Raw genomic sequence first — 26156 nt, forward strand, 5'->3', positions numbered from 1 at the left:
ATTTCCCTCAACTCTCTTCTCCTCTCCATCTCCCCATGTCCTCCATGTTATTTGTTATGCTCCACAAATAAGTGAGACCATATGATACTTGACTCTCTCTGCTTGACTTATTTCACTCAGCATAATCTCTTCCAGTCCCGTCCATGTTGCTACAAAAGTTGGGTATTCATCCTTTCTGATGGAGGCATAATATTCTATCGTGTATATGGACCACATCTTCCTTATCCATTCGTCTGTCGAAGGGCATCTTTGTTCTTTCCACAGTTTGGCGACCATGGCCATTGCTGCTATAAACATTGGGGCGCAGATGGCTCTTCTTTTCACTACATCTGTGTCTTTGGGGTAAATACCCAGTAGTGCAATTGCAGGGTCATAGGGAAGCTCTATTCTTAATTTCTTGAGGAATCTCCACACTGTTCTCCAAAGTGGCTGCACCAACTTGCATTCCCACCAACAGTGTAAGAGGGTTCCCCTTTCTCCACATCTTCTCCAACACATGTTGTCTCCTGTCTTTATTTTTTGATGAAGTTTGATGTAGTTTTCCATGACTCATTGTTTGCATATAACCCTCGCTGCTCCATGCAATCGGTGCCCTCCATGAGACCTAGCACCAAGCTCACCCATCCCTCCCCACCCTTTCCTTCTTAAAACCCTCAGTCTGTTGCCCAGAGTCCATAGTCTTCTGCTGCATTTACTATGATCTGAATTCTATCCTCTACTTAACTGTGAGTCCTTGGGTGCGGGGACTTTAATTCATTTTTGTGACTCCTGTGAGGCTTCACAAAACCTGCTCTTATTTCAGGATGCTTTTCTTAATATTTAAAATGACATGATTCCTAGTGCTATAAAGGCTTCATCTGGCATGGTATGGAAAGAGAATCAATTTTGGATCCAGAGTTCAAACACTTGCTTGTTTATTCATGCAACTTCAGTTTCCTTATCTGCAACGTGAGGATAAGACTAACTGCCTTGCAAAAATGTCTTGACATTGGGGCACCTGGGTAGCTCAGTGGGTTAAAGCCTCTGCCTTCAGCTCAGGTCGTGATCCCAGAGTCCTGGGATTGAGCCCTGCTTCAGGCTCTCTACTTGGCGGGGAGCCTTCTTCCTCCTCTCTCTCTCTGCCTGCCTCTCTGCCTACTTGTGATCTTTGTCTGTCAAATAAATAAATAAATAAATAAATAAATAAATAAACTTAAAAAATTAAAAAAAAAATGTCTTGACATTGGTGTGAAAATGAGGTATGTAGGGCATGCCCAGCACCCAGGAGGTGCTCAATAAATGGCAGCTCTGATTACCATCATCTGTGACAAACTCTTCCTTACTCGCTACCAGCAAGGCAGCATTGAGTTCTATAATCAATGCACTTTAAATGCCCTGTGGAAATATTTAGCCTTTGAAAGCTGTTCCCACCTTTGTTTTTGCTATATAATTTTTTGTTGGACAAAACAGGAAAGCCAGTATTTCTTATCTTTTGTCGCTGGAATATGACAATATGCATTTTTCACTGAGTAGATGTATGAAACGAAATCAGTTGACTTTTAGATTTCAGTTGTCATTAGTAGCTTTAAAATGTTACTTGAGAGTAAATTGAAAAGGTAGGTTTGTTTTGAAGACAGTAAGTTTAGAAAAATAGGATCTTGGTGATAAAAGAAAGTAATTACTAATTTTCATCGTTTTTAAAATGTCCAACACACTCACTCATTCAGTGTAGGGTTTTGTAATTGGGAAGAAAAAAAAAAGCCTTCCCTACTTGTACATCTGACTTGCTTTCTTTCTTTTCTTAGAGAATTAGTTGGAAGGCATATGAGAAACATTCTTGCCATTTGTGCTTAACAGCCAATAATGGAACCAACCTACAATTTAAATATTGTATAACTTCAAGTGTCAGTTACATTGTATATAATTTACCAGAAAAAAAATTCCTCACAGTAAGAAGTCACAATTTTTAGATATTAAGCAACTATTAAACTGACAGAAGCATAGCCATTCTTTTTGGAATGACTGATTCTGACATTTAATCCCAGAAAGTTTTGATCATGTTGACACATTCTCTTTGCAACTAATAAATCATTGAACACTACAACAAAAACATGTACTATATACTGGCTAATTGAACATTTAAAAAAGACACATTCTCTTCAGAAAGAGAGTTCTCTTTTCTAATTCTGGGTGCTTTCTGGATTCATAAACCTTCCTAAACTGTCTCATCTCCTTAAGTGACCTCGTTGGGATTATAACAATGATTTGTTTCATTTTGCTACCTACATAAATGTGAACATTGGCAGTATATGTCTTAGTTTTTTTTATATGTTTTAGATTTTAAGGTTTTAGCAGAAACAAGTTCGATTTTTTTTTTATTACCATAGCACCATAGTACAATTATGCATTCAATAAATATTTTGCCATTTAAATTTATTTTAAACACAGGTTTCATGGATAATGATATGTTAATATTTATTGAGCATTTACCATGTGCCAGACACTATTTTAAATGCTTAGTGTGTTCTTCAAAAAACCCTTGAGCTAGGTACAAGTTTATTCTTGCAAACGTAGAAAACAGTATGTTTACTCCTAACCACCACAACAAAAATACACGTGCATAAATTAATAAGTTCAGAAAAAAATGTGCAGTAATATTCAATAGTTTCTTTTTTCTTGTTGTTTAGAGGAACTAATTTAATATGAAATGGTACCAACGTTGCAGAATCCTGAACACCAGCGACATCTTGGTATCGCACCACTGTCCATATCTCATGAAACACATTTGTGGGTGTGCTCGATATGTGCTGTGACTTGGCAAAAATCGTCCTTGAAAGCTGAAGGATAAATGTTCAAATAAAGTGCAAACAGAAAACTTTATCAATAGAATAACTTGGTCTGTACAATTTAAAAGGAAAGTGATTCTATTTTCTTTAATATGCTGCTGACTTAAAAACTATTTTCTCATATTAAAACATATATTAGTTTGATGCAATGTTAGGAGCAGGTATGTATATGATCTTCCATGAGCTCAACTTATTTTACATCATTTAAATCCTTGTTTGAAAGAATCAGGCTACTTCTTCCTCTTAGAAACCCAAGGAATAGCAGTGTTGGCCCAACAACAGAAGGCAGAAAATCATGCATCTGTTTCCCCCTCACACTAAGTCTGCTAGAAGATGGTGTTTATTCCCAGATATCTGATAGCCACCCCATTCAGCAGTGGTCGTGTTTCCCACAGGGGCTTATATAGAAAACCCAAAAGGAAAGCAAAAGAAGCTGTCATCTCTCTCACCAGGACCATTGGAGCAAAAGGTACAGGAGTTATGTTGTCCATTTCCCCTGACATATAACAGCTCTTTTTCACTTCTAAAGCTCTATGTGATGATATACAATCCTCTATGTAATGATAACCATGTTGTAATTTTTTAAAACATCTTTAATTATAATTTGCTTTGATCTCCTCACCTCAGGGTTATTACAAAGCTTCCCATATATGGGAGTCCAAGTTCCCAGCATTCTCCCCTTATTCTTGTTTAATACAGCTATATTGCATGACCTCTCATATCATGTGGTTTACTCTCTTTTTACTTGCAGTGTGTACCGTGAGAGTCTCAAGGGCAATACACAGGATCTTCACGTTATGGCTCCTCCCTTGTGCTCAGAACAGAGCTTACCACAATGACTCATTATTACATATACTTCTAGTAACTCTTCTTGAAATCAAAAGTAGGATAGACCAAGAGGTGCCTGGGTGGCCTACTTGGTTAAACATCTGATTCTTGATGTCAGTTCCGGTCATCTCATGGTCATTAGATTGAGCCCTGTCTCTCTCTCCCTCTGTTCCTCCCCTGCGCAACGCGTGTTCTGTCTCTCTCTCTCCCTCTCAAAAAAAATTTTTTTTGAAAAAAAAAAAAATCTAGGGTAGACCAAGAGTTCTTTTTTTTTCTTTTTTCTCAAGTATTCTGCAGACATATTTGGAAATGAGAATAATACTGTGTTTCCTCGTAGTTTGAAAAAGTTTCTTAAAGTGACAAATACCTGATTTTTGGATTTATAGGAATGGCTTTTCCTACAATTCCTCTACTAGGATTGGAAAATGGACTTGAATCCTAACTCTTTCGTCTGGTTGCTGACCACTTGGATAGCCCTCTTCCTGTGAGAGATACTTCTCTGTATCCTCAGGACCTGATGTGGTTGTGATTCTAAACCTAATCAAGCTATCCACTGCCCTCCATCTGAGTCTGAGTATTGGCAATGCCTGAACTTCCTGCTATGTTATCTCACCCACTAGATTGTATGTGGTTTTAATTAGAGCAACTTAAGACCCAAAACATAGTGATGTTAATACACAGGAAGTTTATTTTTCTGTTCAGGTAATAGTACAGAAATATTGCAGGTCAGTGGGGAACAGAGATTACCCTTCACATAGTCACTCATGGATCTAAGCTGATGGCATCTTTGCCATCGTCAAAATCTGGTTTCCAAATTTCCCTCGAAATTACCATGCCAGAAGAGGGAAATAATAAGTAGAAGCACACACGAGAGGTTTAATCCATCCCTCCCATGAATTAAGAACCGAAAGGAAGGGATGAGGAATGACCACTTCTCGACTCATACTCTATTCTCTAGTATTCAGTCACACCACTACACTTAACAGTAAGGGAGTCTGGGAAAAGTCAAGCCTTGTGTCCAGGAATAAAGGTAGAACAGATTTTAATGGACAGCTGGCAGTTTCTACCACAAATCATGCCTCTGGTCACGACATACTCATGTATGCCCTTTATTCTCACGCACATATCATACTCTTCTCCCCTCTGTTAATGCATGCAGCTCAAAGCCCAGGACCTCTTGGTGATGTACAGTTTTCTCATCAGGTTGAAATGCAGTTTCTCCTCATCAGACAACCAACAAGCTAAGAATACAAGTTTTCTTCCCACAACTAGATCCAATACACAGTGGTGGAGCTAGGACATCTGCAATAAAAATTAGTCATCCAAAAAAGAGATAAATGTGAAACACACATCAGTCATTGGTCCCTGGCACTGAGAGAATCTGATGGGCAAACACTGTGTAGGCTCCTGCCCAGGATATGGAAGTGTCTGTTGTTCTCTATGGCAATACACTTTGCACTTGGCTTCTTCCTGGTCATTAAATTCCATGGCCATTTTTGAAGTGAATGTTGAGCCCTGCTTATGAGCTATACAAATTTGGTAGCACATTTTCCAATGGTGGTAGGGTTGATTTATAGAGAAATAGGAAAAAACTTTTTCAAGCCAGGCTCATACTTACTGTGGCAACACAAATTCCTTAGAAAATAAAGTGACTTCTGGTCAATTTGCTTTCAGTCAACTCCGTTTGCCTGTAACTACATCCAAAGTTATTTTTGAGACAAAATTCTAAATCTTTTCATTTCTGTATACTTGCATTAATCCTTGCTTCTAACTTAATGACAGCTTCTTTGAGGCATCTTAAATAATGGGTTATAATGAAAAGCAATATTCTTGATGTGATCTCAGCCCTAGGGCTGAGTTCTTTTGGTTAATGAGAAACATTGATACGTCTTTTTCCTCTAAGTCTTTTTCAGTTTTATCTGTCCCACTGTTTTAGGCCCAGAAGCATTTGCTTTCCCCAACACTTTGAGATTCTTAATTTCTTCTTGGATCAGCCAATTATTTCCTAAACTCATTTTTGTTATAATATCATTAAAAGCTGTAACAATTAACAAACACTAAAACTTGGGCTCTTTCCAACCATCTCCTAAACTATAGACACAGAAGGCCGCATAGTAATCCCTTCCAAGTTATTGTAGACAGCACTCACCAAATAACTTATATCAACATAGCATGACCAGTCCACTTTCCTGAAGTAATATCTCATTCTTTGTCTCGTGACACCCAGGTACTAAATCCATGCCATATATTTCAGGGTTTTGCTATGGTAGCACCCTATTCCTGTATTAGGCTAAATACTATAACAAGTAAGACCAAAATTTTAGGGTTCAGCACAATTAGAGTTCATAATTTTGCTCATATAAATGTCCAGTGTGAATCTGAGAGGGGATGGGAAATGATTTCTGCTCCATACAGTCATTCAGGGTCCTACTCTTCTTGTTCTACAAAGTCATCTTCCCAATAACCTAAAAGGGGGGAAGAATGGAGGGACATTCCCATGAGGTTTTCTGGGCCAGACTGTCAAGTGGGATAAATTGTAACCTTCACTCCCATGCCTTGGCCAGAGTTATTTGCATGACCACAACTAAAGGTTGTGGAAACTAAGATTTGTTTTAGCCGCTATCTTCAGTAATAAGTTACACAGGGGCAGTGGTAGTTGACATCCTTCTTCCTCTTTTTCTAAAGGGATTATGTCTGAACTTGTGTGCCCATTTAGAATAATGTTTCCTGTAAGTTTTTCACCTATAACCATCACAGTTTGAGAAAGCTCTTTCCCAGTCGCTGGGGGATTTTTTTTTTTCTTCATATGCAGTCGTTGAATCCTATCAAGTGCTTTTTCTTTCCTACAGCTGTTTACAAAAATTTGTAAATTTTAATCTTTCCTACTCCTGTAATTATCATTTGAGTACAACTGCACCTGATTTCAAGCCCAGGTTTTCCCACTACAAAAGGATTTGGCAACTACTCATTAGAAGCTTCCGTGCAACATGGAAGTGAAATTGTGCATGGAAATGACTGTAATGAAGGAGAAATCATGATGCACATCACCAGTGAAGTACCACAGGTGTTCCAGGAATTGAGATGAAGGAGAAAGACCATGTTCAGCTGTAGGTTTCAAGAAAGACTGAAGGGGTTAGAGATGGGAAGTAGACTTGCAGAGTCAGAAAAGTATGGAACCTGAAGTAGCAGTCAAGTTTGAGAGAGCAGGCTGGTGGTGGATCAAAAGTACACCCGGGAAACCCTAATGCAAGTCACACCTCTCTAAGTCAGGTCAAAATAGACCTTTCATTCAAGATAGCACAATGATCATGTGAGTATATATTTTCTCCTTTCTAAGCCTCCTTCTAATTTTAGTAAGTGGTAACAAACAAAATTTATAGAACAGAAGAAAGAATACAACAACAGATGAATATTTCAGTAAAGATCTGGAAAACTGAAAACAAAAGAGAGTGGTAACTGATGAATTAGAAAGGAAGAGGAAATGTGATTTGTGCAATAGAATTTCCCCCAAAAGAAATTGGAAGGGGAGGCGAACCATAAGAGACTATGGACTCTGAAAAATAACCTGAGGGTTTTGAAGGGGCGGGGGTGGGAGGTTGGGGGAACCAGGTGGTGGGTAATAGGGAAGGCACGTATTGCATGGAGCACTGGGTGTTGTGCAAAAACAATGAATACTGTTACACGGAAAAAAATAAATTAATTAATTAAAAAAAAAGAAATACATAATTAACCTTTTGCCCCCCCCAAAAAAATAATTTCCCCCAAAAAACCCCAAATAAGTTCTGTAGAGAATAACAAGACTGCCTGTGTGAATGTTTATTTCTAGGGTCTGAAATGATTAGTGGTGAGAGGCTGGAACAAAGAATGGTTTCCAAATAGCATAGTGGTTAAAAACACAGTTCTTATGGACAGGACATATAGGTTCAAATCCAAGCTCTACCATATACTAGTTGTGAGGTCTTGAATATACTATTTAACCTCTCTGTGCTTCATTACTCTTATTTGCAAAACAGGGTTGGTAATCACAGTAGTACCTTCTCAACACATGGTAGTGAGGAGTGAATGAGTTTATATACACAACATTTAGAATAGTGCCCAGGGCAATGCTAGTGATCAATTAATGTCAGTATTGTGATTTTTATTATAATCTCATGAAAACACATTTGTTACAGAAATATACATGTATTATCTTGATGATTTGTTCTTTTCAGTCCATTTTTGAGATTTTTAAACCCAGTAGGAATAAATGTGAAGGAATGAAGGTATGAACAAAGCCAAGAGCAGGGAATGTGCAGAAGAGGGAGGGAGACTTCAGCCTGCATTCTCACTGCATGGTGGTCCAGACACAAATGAAATAACATGTGAGGGATAGCAAAGGAATATCCCAGGAAAAAAGTGAGAGTTAGTCAAGTATCCCAAGTGCCTGGCTGCTGAAATGGCACTGTGATTAAAAATAAAGCAAAAGAGGGGCACCTGGGTGGCTCAGTGGGTTAAACCACTGCCTTCGGCTCAGGTCATGATCTCGGGGTCCTGAGATCGAGCCCCACATTGGGTTCTCCACTCAGCGGGGAGCCTGTATCCCCCTCTCTCTCTGCCTGCCTCTCTACTTGTGATCTCTCTCTCTTTCTGTGTGTCAAATAAATAAATAAAACCTTTAAAAAAAATAAAGCAAAAGAACAATTTATTATTCTGTGTCCTCCGTGAGGGCAGGGACTGAGTTTATTTCAAATATTTGTCTCTAAGGGTTTTTGAAAGGCTTCCATTGGTATGATGTGATCTCAATTATAATTAACCTGCCTGGAATTTAGAGCCTTCCCTCAACAGTAAAGAGAAGGACAGGCATAGGGTAGGAACACATAGAGGAAGGCCTGACTTCCAAATGATCTCTGGAGAGTTCCAGTTATCTCAAGGACAGGGCAGATCCTAAGTCAGGAATCTCTAAGGGTCTCCATGACACCCTCATGCCTATGACATAGAGTTAAACCAAAGAGTCTTCTGTCACATGTAGTCCTCCTACTCCTCGTCCCTCACACCAGACACACTGTGACAGCCTTGCCTTGGGGGTGAGGGTAAGGGATGTCAGGTTTCATTTCGCCTATCCTAAAAGACAGGATATGGCAAGGCCCTGGCCATGTGTCTCATGCCTTCCCTTGATGGACAGCAAAAGACTGTCACAAAGCTGTGTTGCTCAGCATTAGCATTTGAATAAATGTGTACCATGAACTCCCAAAGTGACTGCTTTGAATGTCTTAGTTCTGGTCTATTTTGGAAATGTCAGGACAAGATTTAACATTCACATTATGCTAACATCTATTTGATTTAATGACAAGGAATGGGGTTTGTAGCATGTTTGAAAGATTACCAATGGGTCCTGTAGTAAGAGCTCATTGTGTGTGTGTCTGTGTGTGTGTGTATGCTTAGGGATTATATTTATAGTGAATTTTAGGCTTTTTCCTTTTGTACATTTGCCTAACTTCCAAATTTTCTATAATAAACCTGTATTACACATTTAAAGAAAAAATAAAAATCATTTTCTTTTTTAATTTAAATTCAATTAGCCAACATATAAGTACATCATTAGTTTTTGATATAATGTTCAATAATTCATTAGTTGAGTATAACACCCAATGCTAATTACATCATGTAATCCTCTTTAATGCCCATCACTTGGTTACCCCATTCCCCTGCCCACCTCCCTTTCTGCAATCCCCAGCTTGTCTCCCTCTCTGATTTCTTCCCAGTTTTTCCTCCCTTCCCCTATTGTCCTCTGTGCTATTCTTTATGTTCCACATATGCATGAAACCATATGATAATTGTCTTTCTCTGATTGGCTTATTTCACCTAGCGTAATCCCCTCCGGTTGCATTCATGTTGATACAAATGTGGGTATTGATCCTTTCTGATGGTTGAGGAATATTCTATCATATATATGAACCACATCTTCTTTATCCATTTATCTGTTGAAGGACATCTTGGTTCCTTCCACAGTTTTGCAAAGTTGAAAAAAAAAAGAAATCATGACCAGAGTTACCAAACCACATTTCCCTAGTAGACAGAATGCATTAGTCCACATGGGGTTTTAGTTATGATATAACACATCTAGTGACTGTTTGATTGTGGCTTATAGAGAACTGTGACTCTCAGTTCAAATTAGAGACAAGAATTTCAGTCCTCTAGTGGGTATCCAAAAAGTTCTTCAGTATAGATGGGTTAGGGAATAGAATTTGAGAGGAACAACAGGTGCTGAGTGGTTTCAATTTTTTTTGAGGTTGGCCTTGAAATTATCCATCCCTTAGAGTCAGTCTTAGAATTGATCTTATGCTCAGGTCAGTCATTTAACAATGAAGAACATACAATTTCTCAAGCTTCCCTCTTTCCAAGTTTTATGACTAGAGTTCAACCTGAGTTCACATTATCAGTTGATGAACACCACTCACTGGGACTTATTAAGTGGGATTGTGGCCTCAGTTTGGGTCTCTTCCAGATGGTTTTACCAAATACCATCAGTGCATCATACATTAGGAGATCATGTTATTTCAGTCTCTACTTAAGTCACTCATAGGATGTCCTTGATGCTTCTCATGGCTCTCCTTGACCCTTCTCATGGCTCTCCCTCTCATGTGGGTAGTGTTATTTGTAATAAGATGTGGAAAGATCTGAGGAAAGCTAATAAAGTAATTTTTAGACCATTATCAACTGAAGTTGAGTAATTATTTCCGTTATTGCCAACCATGTGAAAATAATTTCCATTCTCAGATGAAGGATAATATTAAATCAAAAGCAATCAGTTTAATGTAAGTCTTACTTAGCCTAAATCAATTAAATTATTTCTAAGCCTACTAAAGCCCAAAAGTGCTGAACACTTTAATTTTCTCAGATCAAAGTAAGTCCATCCCTGACTATTCTGAAATGAAGAAAAGGGAGCACTGAAAAGTGACCAACACCATTTATTCTTTTTTTTTTAATTATTATGTTGTTAATCATCATATAGTACATCAGTTGTGATGTAGTGTTCCATGATTCATTATTTACATATAACACCCAGTGCTCAATACAATACATACCCTCCTTAATACCTACCGGCAGCCTAACCCATTCCCCCCCAAAACCCTCAATTTGATTCCTGGAGTCCATAGTCTCTCATAGTTCATCTCCCACTCTGATTCCCTCCCTTCATTTTCCCCTACCTTCCCCTAATGTCCTCCATGCTATTCTTAATGTTCCACAAATAAGTGAAACCAGATGATAATTGACTTTCTCAGGTTGACTTATTTCACTCAGCATAATCTCCTCCAGGTCCATCCATGTTGATGCAAATGTTGGGTATTCATCCTTTCTGATGGTTGAGTAATATTCCATTGTATGTATGGACCACATCTTCTTTATCCATTCTTCTGTTGAAGGGCATCTCGGCTCCTTCCACAGTTGGCTATTGTGGACATGGCTGCTATGAACATTGGAGTGTATATGGCCCTTCTTTTCACTACATCTCTATCTTTGGAATAAATACCCAGTAAAACAATTGCTGGGTTATAGGGTAGCTCTATTTTTAACTTTTTGAGGAACCTCCACACTGTTTTCCAAAGTGGTTGCACCAAATTTGCATTCCTACCAACAGTGTTAAGAGGCTTCCCTTTCTCCATAACCTCTCCAACATTTGTTGTTTCTTGTCTTGTCAATTTTTGCCATTCTGTAAGGTGGTATCTCAATGTGGTTTTGATTTGAATTTCCCTGATGCCTAATGATGCTGAACATTTATTCATGTGTCTGTTAGCCATTTGTATATCTATACTTTCAACCCTATCCCAATCAAAATACCAATGGCATTTTTCAAAGTGCTGGAACAAACAACCCCAAAATTTGTATGGAGCCAGAAAAGACCCCGAATCATCAAGGAAATACTGAAAAAGAAAAACACAGCTGGGAGCATCACATTGCCTGATTTCAAGCTATATCACAAAGCTGTTGTCATCAAGACAGCATGGTAATGGCACAAAAACAGACACATAGACCAGTGGAACAGAATAGAGAGCACAGATATCGACCCTCAACTCTATGGTTAAATAATATTTGACAAAGCAGGAAAAAATATCCAATGGAAAAAATACAGTTTCTTCAATAAATGGTGCTGGGAAAATTGGACAGCTATATACAGAAGAAGGAAATGTGATCATTCTTTTACACCATAGACAAAGATAAAATATAAATGGATGAAAGACCTCAATGTGAGAAAGGAATCCATCAAAATCCTAGAGGAGAACACAGGCAGTAATCTTTTCGATATCAGTCACAGCAACCTCTTTCAAAACACATCTCCAAAGGCAAGGGAAACAAAAGCATTCTACCTTCTGACCAATACACTTCTATTGAAATTTTCAGCTGGTAAGAAATGCCAGCTTACTCCTTGAGCCAAGTTTTACCAAGTCTCTTTTATGCTCAGAGCCCATCTTTCAAAAGAAAAACCTCTTGCACAACTGATTTGTCACAGAACTGTGTTTTCTGCACAGATAGCTGATCTTGCTAGACTCTTGCAAATTTAACCCATCCTACAACTTAGAACGTGAGTAAAGCACAGTTTTCCTTTACAATCACTTCCCTAACCTATTGTGACCAACATTATTGTGAACACAGCATTCTGCCCCAATTCAAAGAAAGCTTCATTTTGACTTTGCTTTAGTCAAAGCAAAGCTTTAGTTATCTATCCCACCCCATCTATTCATATGCAGGTTTCATTATGGTTTCGTTTAATGACCTGTTTTTTGCATTTTCCCTCCCTGTGCTTAACCACAGCAGGCCATTCTCTATCCTGTGTTTAAATAACCTGTTTCAGTTGTCTTCCTGATTCAACAGCTTTGACACCAGGGACTGATTCATCTGTCACCATTGTACCCATAGCACCTCATGTAACAAGGGACATGCATTGAGCACTTATAGATATTCACTGAGAAATGGAGCGAATAAATGGAGGTTTATTAACACTCTAGTAAATTTTTATGAAAGATATTTACATCAACTTCTAAAAGTAAAGCTTGCAATTACATTGTGAAAAATGAGACTATTGTTGTTGCTTTTGTTAATATTATTGTTACTGCCTATGATAGAATGTGAGTAGAAAAGAAATAGATGAGCATAGAAATTACATTGAGAAACATCTAAAAATGTAGGTCAAAATCATTTTCCCTAAGAATCCTCTTCCTCCAGATGTCTAGTTGGTTTTTCTTTCACGTCCTTCAAATGTACCCTCAAAAAAGTTTTAGGAGAGGCTTCCCTGGTCATCTTTTATAAAATGAGCAATCTCTTCCTTCCCACCCCTGACCAGGCACACCTTGTACTGAATACAGTGCTGCTGGCTGAGCACTGCTATTAGCCCTCTTTGGGAATTGCCCAGGGCAGAAAAGAGCCACCTCACAAGGCCACACCCCCTCCTCAAGCAACAGATTGCAACCACTTTTCTGGTCATTTCAGGAGCATAAAGACCTGGCACTCCTTTGCCCCAACTCAACACTACTCTAAAGGCCCATCTTGGCTTCCCAGAGGGTTGGCACAGGCCTCATTGTGTCTACTTTATAGCCCAAATTCTCCCTTCATCCAATCCTGCTTTCTGCCTTTCTCTGCCAAGTGTTAATCCTTTCAGTAAACTTCCTGCATTTAATCTCCAACCCAGGTTCTGTTTCCTGGATACCTGACCTGTAGCATTCCTCCCTTATCCCACTTTATTGTTCTTCATAGGACTTCTTACACTCAGTGCTCTATCATCTATCCATTACTAACTTAATACGTATTTCTTATTTTCTACAGTATTAAGGACCATGCCTCCCTCTCATTAAATTGTAAGCTCCATTTCAGCGATACTAACTTATTTGCTGCTGTGACCACAAGACTGGGAAAACCCGGTGCCTGGGTGGCTCAGTGGGTTAAAGCCTCTGCCTTCAGCTCAGGTCAAGATCCCACGGTCCTGGGATAGAGCCCCACATCGGGCTCTCTGCTCAGCAGGGAGCCTGCTTCCCTCCTCTCTCTCTGCCTGCCTCTCTGCCTACTTGTGATCTCTCTCTGTCAAATAAATAAATAAAATCTTAAAAAAAAAAAAAAAAGACTGGGCAAACCATAAGCAATAGATTTCTGTGGTAAATACTGAATGAATGAAAGTTGGAATTTGTAAAACTATATCCTGGTTACACTGCCATTGTTCAAATGTTTCCTAAACCTCAGGTCTCACGGTCTGCCAGAAATCTAAGTAGCTATACTGGTATACATTAATTAAGATCAGAGCAGAAATTAAGAATGTGCAAAGGGTATACCCTACCATAATTAGAACTCCGGCATCGAGAGTTAACATTTCCAGGATAATGACTTCTGTTACATATCTGTAATTTGTATGACTTTGGTTATAAAACTCATCTTCAGAATAATGAGAGCTAGCATCTGCGTCGAGTGCTATGGGTCACGAAGCATTCGCTGCACATAGTATTGTACTTGGTTTGATACTGACAAAAATCATGCAAAGAACATAGAATTGCGATATCAGTGTTACTGATGACTAAGTCTCTGAGAACTTAAATGACTTTTTCGATGACACAGCTGGTACTTGAGTCAAATCTGAGTCCACTGACTCCAATCCGCTGCTCTTTTCCCCAGGACACCACCCCAATAACTCCCAAGAGAGTCATGTTACAAAACTAAATTTGTGTTGCAATGTCTGTCAGAATAACAAATTTGTGAACACCTCACTCACTCATTTTTTAAAAAGACTTATTTATTTATTTGAGAGAGAAAGAGGGGGTGGGGAGAGAGTGAGCAAGGGGAGGGGCAGAGAGAGAGAATCTCAAGCAGACTCTGCACTGAGCCTGGAGCCCAATGCTGGGCTTGATCTCCCAGTCCATGAGATCATGACCTGAGCTGAACCAAGAGTTGAACACTTGACCAACTGAGCCACCCAGGCACCCCCTTAGCCACACATTTAAACGACATCCTGCATGCAGCTTGTTTAAATTAATTCTTTTTAAAAAGACTTTTATTTATTTATTTAAACAGAGAGACACAGTGAGAGAGGGAACACAAGCAGGAGGAGTGGGAGAGGGAGAAGCAAGCTCCCACCAAGGAGGAAGACCAATGCAGGGGCTTGATCTCAGGACCCTGGAGTCATGACCTGAGCAGAAGGCAGATGCTTAATGACTGAGCTACTCAGGCACCACCTTAAGTTAACTCTTCATTATATATTTACTTCAGTTACATTTTGTGGAATTTCTGAGTGGTTTGTTTCATTTTTTACATCTGTATTTGTGAATTAATGCCATAGATCTTCTGGACAAAAGACATCCCATTTGTTACTTCTTATATCTCTAAACATTCACTTACAATTCTTTGCCTTTCTGTGGAAGAAGATATGTAAATTTGACCCTTGAATAGTGCAGCTATAAACTGTGTAGATCCACTTATACATGGACTTTTTTTGTACAAGACTATAAATGTATTTTTTTCTTTCTTATGATTTTCTTAATAACATTTTCTTTTCTTTAGCTTATTTTATTATACAAATACAGCATATAATACATATAATGGACAAAATATGTGTTCATTGACAGTTATCAGTAAGGCTTCAACAATAGGCTATCAGTAGTTAAGTTTTTGGAAAGTCAAAAGTCATATGTAGATTTTTAATTGCATGGTGGGTCAGTGCCCCTAACCCTTATGTTGCTCAAGGGTCAACTGTATTTTACCCAACTGTAAAATTGGCTTACTTTTGATTGATAGTGACTTTTATTCTGTTTTACATATTTCAAAGATAAAAATGTTTTTTTTAAATTCTTATAGGGATGCATGGCTGGCTCAGTTGGTGGAGTGTGCGACTCTTGATTTTGGGGTTGTAAGTTTGAGTCCCTTATTGGGTATAGAAATTACTTTAAAAAACCAAAATATTTTTAAAGATTCATATAAGCAAAAGCAAAGAAAATTATATATAGCATCTCTACAAAGAGATCACAGTATCACATTAATATTTTTGTGTATATCCTTCTAATACTATACATATGATCCATATATGATACATATATCATATAATACTTATTATTTTATTATTTTATTTATCCTAATTTTTTTCTGATGATACACAAATGTCTTTTCATTTGAACATCTAGAAATCAATCAGGATTTTAAAAAGCATTTTAAGTTTGTAGAGAAGTACTTACCAACACTAACATGTACAATTAATATGACTATCTACAGTTTAAGTAAATAATGGCCTGAAACTTACACACTAAAAATGAAAGGAAAACATCGATGTAGATAACCCAAAAGAATGAACTAAAATACTCCTGGAACTAATAACCAATTACAGTAAGGATGCAGCATATTAGTTTAATATATAAAAGTCAGTTGCTTTCCTATATGCCAGCAATGAACAAGTGGAACTTGAAATTAAAAACACAATACCATTTACATTAGCACCTAATAAAATTAAAGACTTAGGTCTATATCTAACCAAATATGTATAAGATCTATATAAGGAAAATTACAAAGCCCTGATGAATGAAATTTAGGAACTGAATAAATGGAGAGATATTCCACATTTATGGATAGGAAGACACTATATTGTTGAGATGTTAGTTCTTCCCAACTTGATCTGAATATTTAATGCAATCCCAATAAGGCTTCCAGCATGTTATTCTGCAAATATTGACAAGCTGATTCTAAAGTTTGTATGGAAAGGCAAAAGACCCAGACTAGTCAACACTATGCTGAAGAAGAAAAGGTTGGAGGACTGATAGCACCAGATTTCAGGATTTATTATAAATCTGTAATAGACAATACAGAGTAATTTTGGTGGAAGAACAGACAAATAGATCAATGGTCCAAAATAGAGAGCCTAGAAATATATATAGTCAATTGATCTTTGGCAAAAGAGCCAATGATGGAGAAAAAAATAGTCTTTTCAACAAATAGTGCTCAAACAACTGGGCATACACATGGAAAATAAAAATGAATCTAGATATAGAATTTACACTCTTCACAAAAATTAACTCAAAATAAATCATAGACACATATATATATAATGTAAATATGTGAAATTTCTAGAAAACTTAAATGAGCTTGGGTAGAGTATTAACTTTGTAGATATAACACTGCAGGCATAATCCATGAAAAAAATAATTGATAAGTTGGACTTCACTAAAATTAAAAATTTCTGCTCTGGAGGAGCTGCTCAGGGGCAGCACCAGGAGCTGCCACATCTAAGACCAGGAGCTGCTGTCATCACAGCCAGGGTGTCAGTAATTGACACTGTGGACCTCCCATGAGGACATGATTCACGATGCCCAGATGGACTACTGTGGCACCCGCCTGGCAAGCTGTTCATCAGACAGGTCTGTTGAAATCTTCAGTATGCCCAATGGAGGGCAGTTCCTCATCACCAGCCTCAGGGGTCATGTGTGGCAAGTGGCCTGGGCCTACTCCCATGTATAGAAACATCCTGGCATCCTGCTCCTGGGATCAGACAGTCATCATTTAGAAGGAGGAGAATGACACCTCAGAGAAGATGCACAGGCACCCAGGCCACAAATCTTCAATAAACTCTCTGTACTGCACCCCTCGTGCCAACTGCCTAATCCTGGCTTATGGGAACTTGGCGGGGGAGCATTTCCCTGCTCACGAACACTGGAGAAGGCCAGTGGGAAGTAAAGATCAATGATGCTTGTGTTATTGGCTGAATGCCGTCAGTTGGACCCCTCCTATTTTACCTAGAAGCGTTGTAGACCAGCCCCACGGGGGGCAGAAGCCCAACTAGAGCAGAGGTTTGCATCAGGTGTCTGTGACAACCCCATCAAGCTGTGGAAGGAGGAGGAGGACAACCAGCAGAAGGAGGAAAAGAAGTTAGAAGCTCACAGTGACTGGGTGTGAGCTGTGGCCTGGACCCACCCCACTGGCCTGCCCACCAGCACCATTCCCGGCTGCTCAGGGAGGACAGTCATATATTCATCTGGAGCGATGACGACACCTCAGGCAACATGTGGTCACCCAAACTGTGGCATGAGTTTAGTGATATTATGTGACATGGGAGCTGGTCCACCACAGCCACCATCCTGGCTCTCTCCGGTGGAAACAATAAGGTGACCCTGTAGAAGGAGTCCATCAGCAGGCGCGGATGTGCGCTGGCGAGGTCAACAAGGGCCAGGGTTCTGTGTCTGCCTCTGTCACAGAGGGCCAATGGAACGAAGACAGGTGAGGCCTAGCTCCCCACCTGCTGACTCTAGGACTGCTTCTTCCTGGACCAACTGACCAAACAGCTGGGAGAAATATCTCACAAGATACCTTTTCCAGGAGTAGTTACAAGGGCAACCAGATCAATATCTGTCGTAACATGATCTGACAGAGCTTATAATTCACCACCCCGCTGAGAGCATCCATATTCAGGGAAAAAGCTACACATGATCTCCAAATTTATTATTTTAAAATATATTTTGGCCATTTTTATGTACCTTTTGGGATATTATTTGGGTTTGGTTTTTTTTTAATAGTTAAACTCATATTGCTTCTTTGGGAAAGACAATGTTGAGAGAATGAGAAGACACATCACTGACTGGGAGAAAATATTTGCAAAAGATGCATCTGATAAAGGACTATTATCCAAAATATATAAAGGAACTCCTAAAACTCAAAAATAAGAAAACAAACAACACAACTAAAAAATGGGCCAAATGCCTTACCAGACAGCCCATCAAAAAAGATATACAGATGGCAAATAAGCACATGATAGGAGGCTCTGTGTCATGTCTTCCAGGAAATGCAAATTAAAGCAACAATGACATACCACTACACACCTATCAGAATGGCCAAAACCCAGAGTGCTGACACCACCAAATCCTGGCAAGCATGTAGAACAACAGGAACTCTTATTCTTTGCTGATAGAAATGCAAAAAGATATAACCATTTTGGAAGAAGTGTAGCAGTTTCTTTTTTTTTTTTTTAAGGTTTTATTTATACATTTGAGAGAGAGAGAGAGCACACAAGCAGGAGGAAAGGCAGACGGAGAGGGAGAAGCAGGCTTCCCGCTGAGCCAGCCAGAAGACCCATGTGGGTGGGGCTCAGTCCCAGGCCCTGGAGATCAGGACCCGAGCTGAAGACAGACTCCCAACCATCAAGCCACCCAGGTGCCCCTTATCAGTTTCTTACATAACGCTAAACATAGTCTTACCGTACCATCCAGCAATCACATTGCTTGGTATTTACCCAAAGGTGTTGAAACTTACATCCACACAAGAAACCTGCACATGGATGTTTATAGCAGTTTTATTCATAATTGCCCAAACATGGAAACAACCAAGATGTCTTTCATTAGGTGATTGGATAAAAAACTGTGGTACATCCAGACAATGGAATATTATTTGGCACAAAAACAAATGCACTATCCAGCCATGAAAAGGCATAGAGGAACCTGAAGTGTATATTACTAAATGAAAGAAGCCAGTCTGAAAGTCCTCTGTACTATATAATCCCAACAATACTGACACTCTGGAAAAAGCAAAACTATGGAGTGAGGAGAGATGAATAGGTAGGACACACAATGTTTTTAGGGTATGAAACTACTCTGTATACTATAATGATGGTTACATTTGTCCAAACCCATGCAATCTGCACCACCACGAGTGAACCCTAATGTAGACTCCGGACTTTGGAGGATTATGATACATCAATGTAGGTTCATCCATTGTAACAAAGGTCCCACTCTGAAGGAGATATTGATAAAGGACAAGGCTATGCATGTGTGGGGCAGAGGAAATCTCTACGTTTTCCTTTTAATTTTTCTGTGAACCTAAAAATGCTAAAAAGGAAAACAAACAATCCAACTAAAATGGGCCAAACACCTTACCAGACAACTCATTAGGTAAAAATGATCAAATTTAAGGTGTTTAATTATAGCTAATATCAATTAGACAAGCACATCAGAGGACAGTATCTACTGGTAACAGTCTTTGAGGGCTTTGGAGCTGTAAGTCACTTATTTTAAGAAGTGAGTCAGTCTTTTTAATGGTTATTAAACCCCACAAGGATGACCGCACCTTCGGAGCACATCTGAGTACTAGAGCTCCTTGGCTTTCAGAGTCCTCTGGCTTGTTGCTCTATCCTGAAGGAGGAGGACCTGTGATAACTGTGATGAGACTTGAAAAACCCTCTATCACACCAATAGCAACGTCATGAAAAATGGAAGCTTTCCATGGAGCACGTTCCTGGGTAAAAGACCCTGAGTTAGGTTCACCATTAATGTTACCTCATTTATGTCTCACAACTGTGAGGTTGAACATTCATTATTCCCATTCTACTGCTGAGGGAAAGAAGTGACTTCAAAAGGAACCTCGCCAAATAAAAACACAAGGGGCTGAGCAAAGTTTCAAGCCACAATCTGTCTAACTCCAAAGTCCATGCATGGGTTTACCACTGGCTGGCGGATATGGGGCAAATAAAATCAAGGAAGACTGACGATTCAGAATTCTGAATTGCTGGCAAAGGCATCTTTCATTTAACTTTCAGTAAAGGCTGAAAGTCGAGATGTAACATACAACACAACTTTGTATCAGAGCTCTGACAGGAATGACATAAAACATCTATTACAGGCCAAGTGGGAAAGAAAATGAGAATCATCGACTTTTTGGAGGTATTTATTTTCACCCAGAGATAGAATTGATATTAAACTCTTATTTATATTGGGTAAGGGATCATACATAGTGTCGAGCCCTGAATCTGATTATTACCATGGCACTGAGCAATGCACTTCAGTGTAAACAGTAATAATTCTGTTACTTAGCTCAAATAATTCTGAGCTTGATTAAAAAAAATTTTTTTTAAACTACCTGTGAAGGAGAAATCATAATTTTCTGTTGGTCTCTTTTTTCCTGATTGGTGAGCACTTTGGCATTTTTCAAAGACATTAAAGTAAATTTTACAAGGCTTACCTTGCTCGGATGACTTTTGATATATATTTAGTGATGCTGACAGGATGTAGGACAAAGCATACCTCCTTTGCTGTGGTTTGGGTCAAGCTTGAAACACTGGACTCGAAAAAGAAGGCAGAATTTTGCTGTACTGAAAATAGTCTGTATTTCTCTCTTGGGAATGTAAAAGTTTTGGAGGTGAAAATAATTGAGAGAAAGGGTAAAGGAAAAATACTTTTTTTGGATCATACGTAAACTCTAAAAGCAAATTCTCTCCTGAAACATCAGTAATACCAGTAAATGAATAGGCTTGCAGCAAGATCTTCCCCTCTAATACAGAGTCTGTTTACTGCTCCTTCTTTTCTCAAGTTTCCCCAAGGTGGTAGAACATGAAGAAAATTGTTTGGAAAAACAGTACTTTTCAAATGTCCCTCTGTCACCAAAATTTAAAATGGATCTGTTTACTGACTCTGGCCCCAGACAAAGTTATGAATATTACCCTTCCTCCTTGTGACTTTCACAGACTCCTACAGCTTTTATACACAGGAAGTCATAGTGCATCTGCTTGAAAGAAATACATTCAGCTATCTTAAATGCACACCTTCTAAAAACTGCTCCTAAAATTGCTTTTTAAGATAAAATTGATTGAATTTTTTTTCCTGCTAAGACATGTTCTTCCAGACATATCCTACACCAATTTACTTGTATTACTCGTACTTTAGGATAGGATCTGTTTTTATATGTTTACATATGATAAAAAAAAACTGTTAACATTCCCAAGAGATGGGGCCCCTGAGTGCCTCAGTCATGAAGCATCTGTCTTCTGCTCAGGTCATGATCCCAGGGTCCTGGGATCGAGCCCCGCATCAGGCTCCCTGCTTGGCAGGAAGCCTGCTTCTCCCTTTCCCACTTCTCCCTGCTTGTGTTCCCTCTCTCACAGTGTCTCTGTCTGTCAAATAGATGAATAAAATCTTAAAAAGAAAATTCCCAAGAGAAAAACATAGACTATTTTCAGTACTCAGCAAAATTCTGTCCATCTTATTGTCCTTTAGGTCTTAGGTTAACGCATACATGAAGCCAACAGATTTGTTCACATATTTTAAGAAAGTGTCTCATCTAAAAGAAACAAAGCAAAGAGAGCATATAGGAATAAACAGGACAGAATGAATTTTATGCCTAGGCATAGATGCCATATTCACAGGAGTGGATGTAGCCAAACCCATATCCTTGCCCTTCTCCCATGCCGGCTTCCAGTTGTGTCCCTTCTCTACTCACAGTAATACAAGGCTGCATATGTCATTGGCACAAGGTGCACCAGGGCATATTCCTAATGCCAGCTAGAAAAGGGGATCTGGACTTAACTCTCTTTGTTCAGCATAGTTACAGACCTGAGTCACTCTACCTACCACTTTTCATCTGTTTTATTGAAACTTCAGGGGGGTTCTATGTTTTGTTTTAAGATTTTATTTACTTGTTTGTCAGAGAGAGAGAGAGCACGGGCAGGGGGAGCAAGCAGAGGGAGAGGCAGACTTCCCCCTAAGCAGAGAGCCCCAGGCTGGGCTTGATCTCTGAACCTTGGGATTATGACCTAAACTGAAGGTGGACACTTAACCGACTGAGCCACCCTGGCGTCCCGAAACTTCAGTGTCGTGAGCAGCTAAATCCTGGCTTAGATTAATGTTTCTGCAATCTTTTATATTCCTTGTTCCCAGTTTAATGGCAACCTGATTGGACTGCATGCCATAAAAGATTTAAACGGTCTTTAATTAGACTTTCAAATCCTAAGGAGACCCAGAAATAATTACTTTTAAAATCTTTATAACTTTACTCACATCCATGTGCAAATAGATGCTCTGTTATCAAGAAATGACTAAATTAATGCCCAGTAGGTGTCAACCTATCTTTTGAGCAGGGAAAGAAAAGCTCCATAGTGATTAGCTTGAGTGACAAGTTATCTAATTTATTTCTGCTGAGTGAAATTTATTCATTTGCCAGGAGTAATAGTAACATAAAAATAAAAAGGCCATGTGGGTGCCAAGTGATTTAGTATGGTAATGGAATTACATCAGGCTGCTGTGTGGGGTCTGGGTTTTAGTACAAGGATAGGAAATCGATTTCTATTATCTAGATGATCGTGCCTGTTTTTTATATGCCTTATATTACCAATTTGAAACACTCTGGTCTTCTTGACTATTTTTTTCCTAAGATTAAGCCAGTTAGAGTATCGATGCTCTTACTTTTACATAGTTAGTCTGTCAGTGTACAGGAATTGAGTCTTGTCTTCCAAAGACGCAGAGATAACACAAAATGCTAAAGTTCTCTTGTGTTGTAGAATTATCTTAAATATTTGACTGACAAGGGTGCGAACTGTAAATCAGACTGCAAAGACTCTATCTACTATCTGCCAATGTTCTAAATAGAAATTGCAAAATATGTGGGGATGGAGATAAAATTAAAAACCCAGAAGAATAGGGGCCCCGTTTATAAAACAAGAGCAATTGGTTAAACCCTTATTTTTATGTCCTTCATACTCTAAGATTTTCAGTACTTTTGTGAGTGGGGATATGATATAGAAATGAGCTCTTTAAGGAAAGCAGCTCTATGGAGCATACAAGCCTTTAAAAGGCAAGAACAGCTTGGTGTATGAGCGGCACCAATTAAAAATCATAATAATTTGCATTTTTTTAATCTAACGGACTTCTTACTGACCCATCCTCCCAGCTGCCCCTATCCCATCAAAGGACAGTCCACCAAGAGGTATTAAGTACATATGGGATACCTCGTTTCCTGTTTTGTTTTCCTATTTTGTTTTATAAAGACTTATGTAGCAGCTCTTGTGAAAATAGAATATGGAGTCTGCGCAGCTCTAAGTATTAGAGGCTTGGGAATATGATTTTTCTAATTTTGAGCGTCAGGAATGTGGCAACAAAACTTTGCTTGCAAGAACAGATAAGGTCCAACAGATCACAGATTAAGTCAAGTGAGAAGAAACTTTAGATGATTGCTATGCCTATGTTCCTTATTCTGGAGAAATAAATCTGAGATTTGGTTCCTCTTGAAGTCATGAAACTCAACTGCAGAAATCCATCTTTTTCTTTTTACCCTTTTCTGGTTTACAGAAAAAATGCCCTCATTAGCAAGAAATGTCTAGTGCCAGGATCTGGAACTCACAAGCCCTGCTATTCTCCCATTTCCGCACACCAGTTTGTCAAGCTTCCCATGGAAGGCAGTTTTTCCAGATAGCAATACATGTATATTTTCCAGCGAATCCAGGGATCACCTCCCATTGTTGTTAATCGCAAAAACAAGAAAAGCATTTTCTTGCATTTTACTATCAGGGTGAGAAAAATGTTTCATCATGTCAAAACCTGGAAACTTGGAAATATTTACCAGGGAATAGATGAATAAATTGTGGTACATTTTTATAATAGAATATTCTATGCAATTAAGAGAAGTAAAATAGGTTTTTATTATAGATGGATCACATGGAAAATATTTCACTGAGTGGACAACACTAACAATGAAAAGATACATATATACATATATTATATATAATTTCTATTAAATACATATGTAACATATATATATATATAAAATGTTCTATTAAAATTAAAAAAAAAACACAGGATTACAGCAAAATCAGAAGCAGCGGCGTTCAGTGTTTTGGTTGGCTGCAGGGGTATCTTACATAGGTCTCTCCTAAAGTTACAAGTAACCATCTCCTGAGCAGTATGAGCACAGTACCTGGACATCCGATGTGTTCTTGGGACATGCCCTGCCCTGCTTTGTGTATGACAAAAGTTTCATTTTTTTTAATATTTTATTTATTTATTTGCCAGAGAGAGATCACAAGTAGATAGAGAGGCAGGCAGAGAGAGAGAGAGGGAAGCAGGCTCCCTGCTGAGCAGAGAGCCTGATGCGGGACTCGATCCCAGGACCCTGAGATCATGACCTGAGCCGAAGGCAGCGGCTTAACCCACTGAGCCACCCAGGTGCCCCAAAAGTTTCATTTTTTTAAAAGATTACTTATTGGATTTAGCTTTGAGGGGAGGAGTCAAGATAGCAGAGAAGTAGCAGGCTGAGACTACATCAGGTAGCAGGAGATCAGCTCGATAGCTTATCTAAACATTGCAAACACCTACAAATCCAAGGGGAGATGGAAGAGAAGAAGAACAGCAACTCTAGAAACAGAAAATCCACCACTTTCTGAAAGGTAGGACTGGCGGAGAAGTGAATCTAAAATGACGGGAAGATAGACCGCGGGGGGAGGGGCCGGCTCCTGGCAAGCGGCAGAGCAACGGAGCACAAAATCAGGACTTTTAAAAGTCTGTTCCACTGAGGGACATTGCTCCAGAAGCTAAACCGGGGTGAAGCCAACACGGGGTCAGCGTGGCCCCAGGTCCACAGGGTCACAGAAGGATCGAGGGTGTTGGAGTGTCGCAGAGCTCGCAGGTATTAGAACAGAGAAGCCGGCTGCAGAGACAGAGCCGAGGACTGAACTCTCAGCTCGGGGTTACCTTGAACTGGTCACGGGCTGGGTGAGCTCGGAGCGCGGCTGGAGGCTGGGGATACGGGAGTGATTGGGTGCTGTCCTCTGGGGGCGCACTGAGGAGTGGGGCTGCGGGCTCTCGGCTTCTCCGGGCCAGAGACTAGGAGGCCGCCATTTTCATTCCCGTCCTCCGGAACTCTACGGAAAGCGTTCAGGGAACAGAAGCTCCCAAAAGCGAACCCCCGAGCGGATTACTTAGTCCGGCCCCCGGTAAGGGCGGTGCAATTCTGCCTCGGGCAAAGACACTTGAGAATCACTACAACAGGTCCCGCCCCCAGAAGATCAACAAAATATCCAGCGAGGACAAAGTTCATCTATCAAGGAAAGCACGTTGAATTCCTAAGACAGCAGCGGAATTCCAGAGAAGGAGAAAGCAAAGCACGGAACTCATGGCTTTCTCCCCATGATTCTTTAGTCTTGCGGTTAATTCAATTTATTTTTCAATTTTTTTTTCTTTTCTTTTTCTTCTTCTGCTAAATTTTTTAAAAATTTTTTAAAACTTTTGCCCTTTTCTTTTTTAACGTTTTTTTGACTAGTTTATCTAAATATATATTTTTTTTCTTTCTTTTTTATATTTTTTCTTTATTTGTTTTATTTTTTAAATTTTTTTCTTTTTTTTTCTGAACCTCTTTTTATCCCTTTCTCCCCCCCACAATTTGGGGTCTCTTCTGATTTGGTTACAGCGCATTTTTTCTGGGGTCTTTGCCACCCTTTTAGTATTTTATTTCATCCTTCATATCCTCTTATCTGGACAAAATGACAAGGCGGAAAAAATCACCACAAACAAAAGAACAAGAGGCAGTACCGAAGGCTAGGGACCTAATCAACACAGACATTGGTAATATGTCAGATCAAGAGTTCAGAATGATGATTCTGAACGTTCTAGCCGGGCTCAAAAAAGGCATGGAAGATATTAGAGAAACCCTCTCTGGAGATATAAAAGCCCTTTCTGGAGAAATTAAAGAACTAAAATCTAACCAAGTTGAAATCAAAAAAGCTATTAATGACATGCAATCAAAAATGGGGGCTCT

General features: G+C 39.2%; 1 pseudogene; it reads left to right on the top strand.

Moving 5' to 3' along the window:
• The window catches only part of LOC123936912, a 33275-nt pseudogene extending 15842 nt beyond the window's left edge, over positions 1–17433 (top strand).
• The last annotated feature ends 8723 nt before the right edge of the window (positions 17434–26156 follow it).

Source organism: Meles meles, chromosome 2 (assembly GCF_922984935.1).
Source record: "Meles meles chromosome 2, mMelMel3.1 paternal haplotype, whole genome shotgun sequence".
NCBI lineage: Eukaryota > Metazoa > Chordata > Mammalia > Carnivora > Mustelidae > Meles > Meles meles.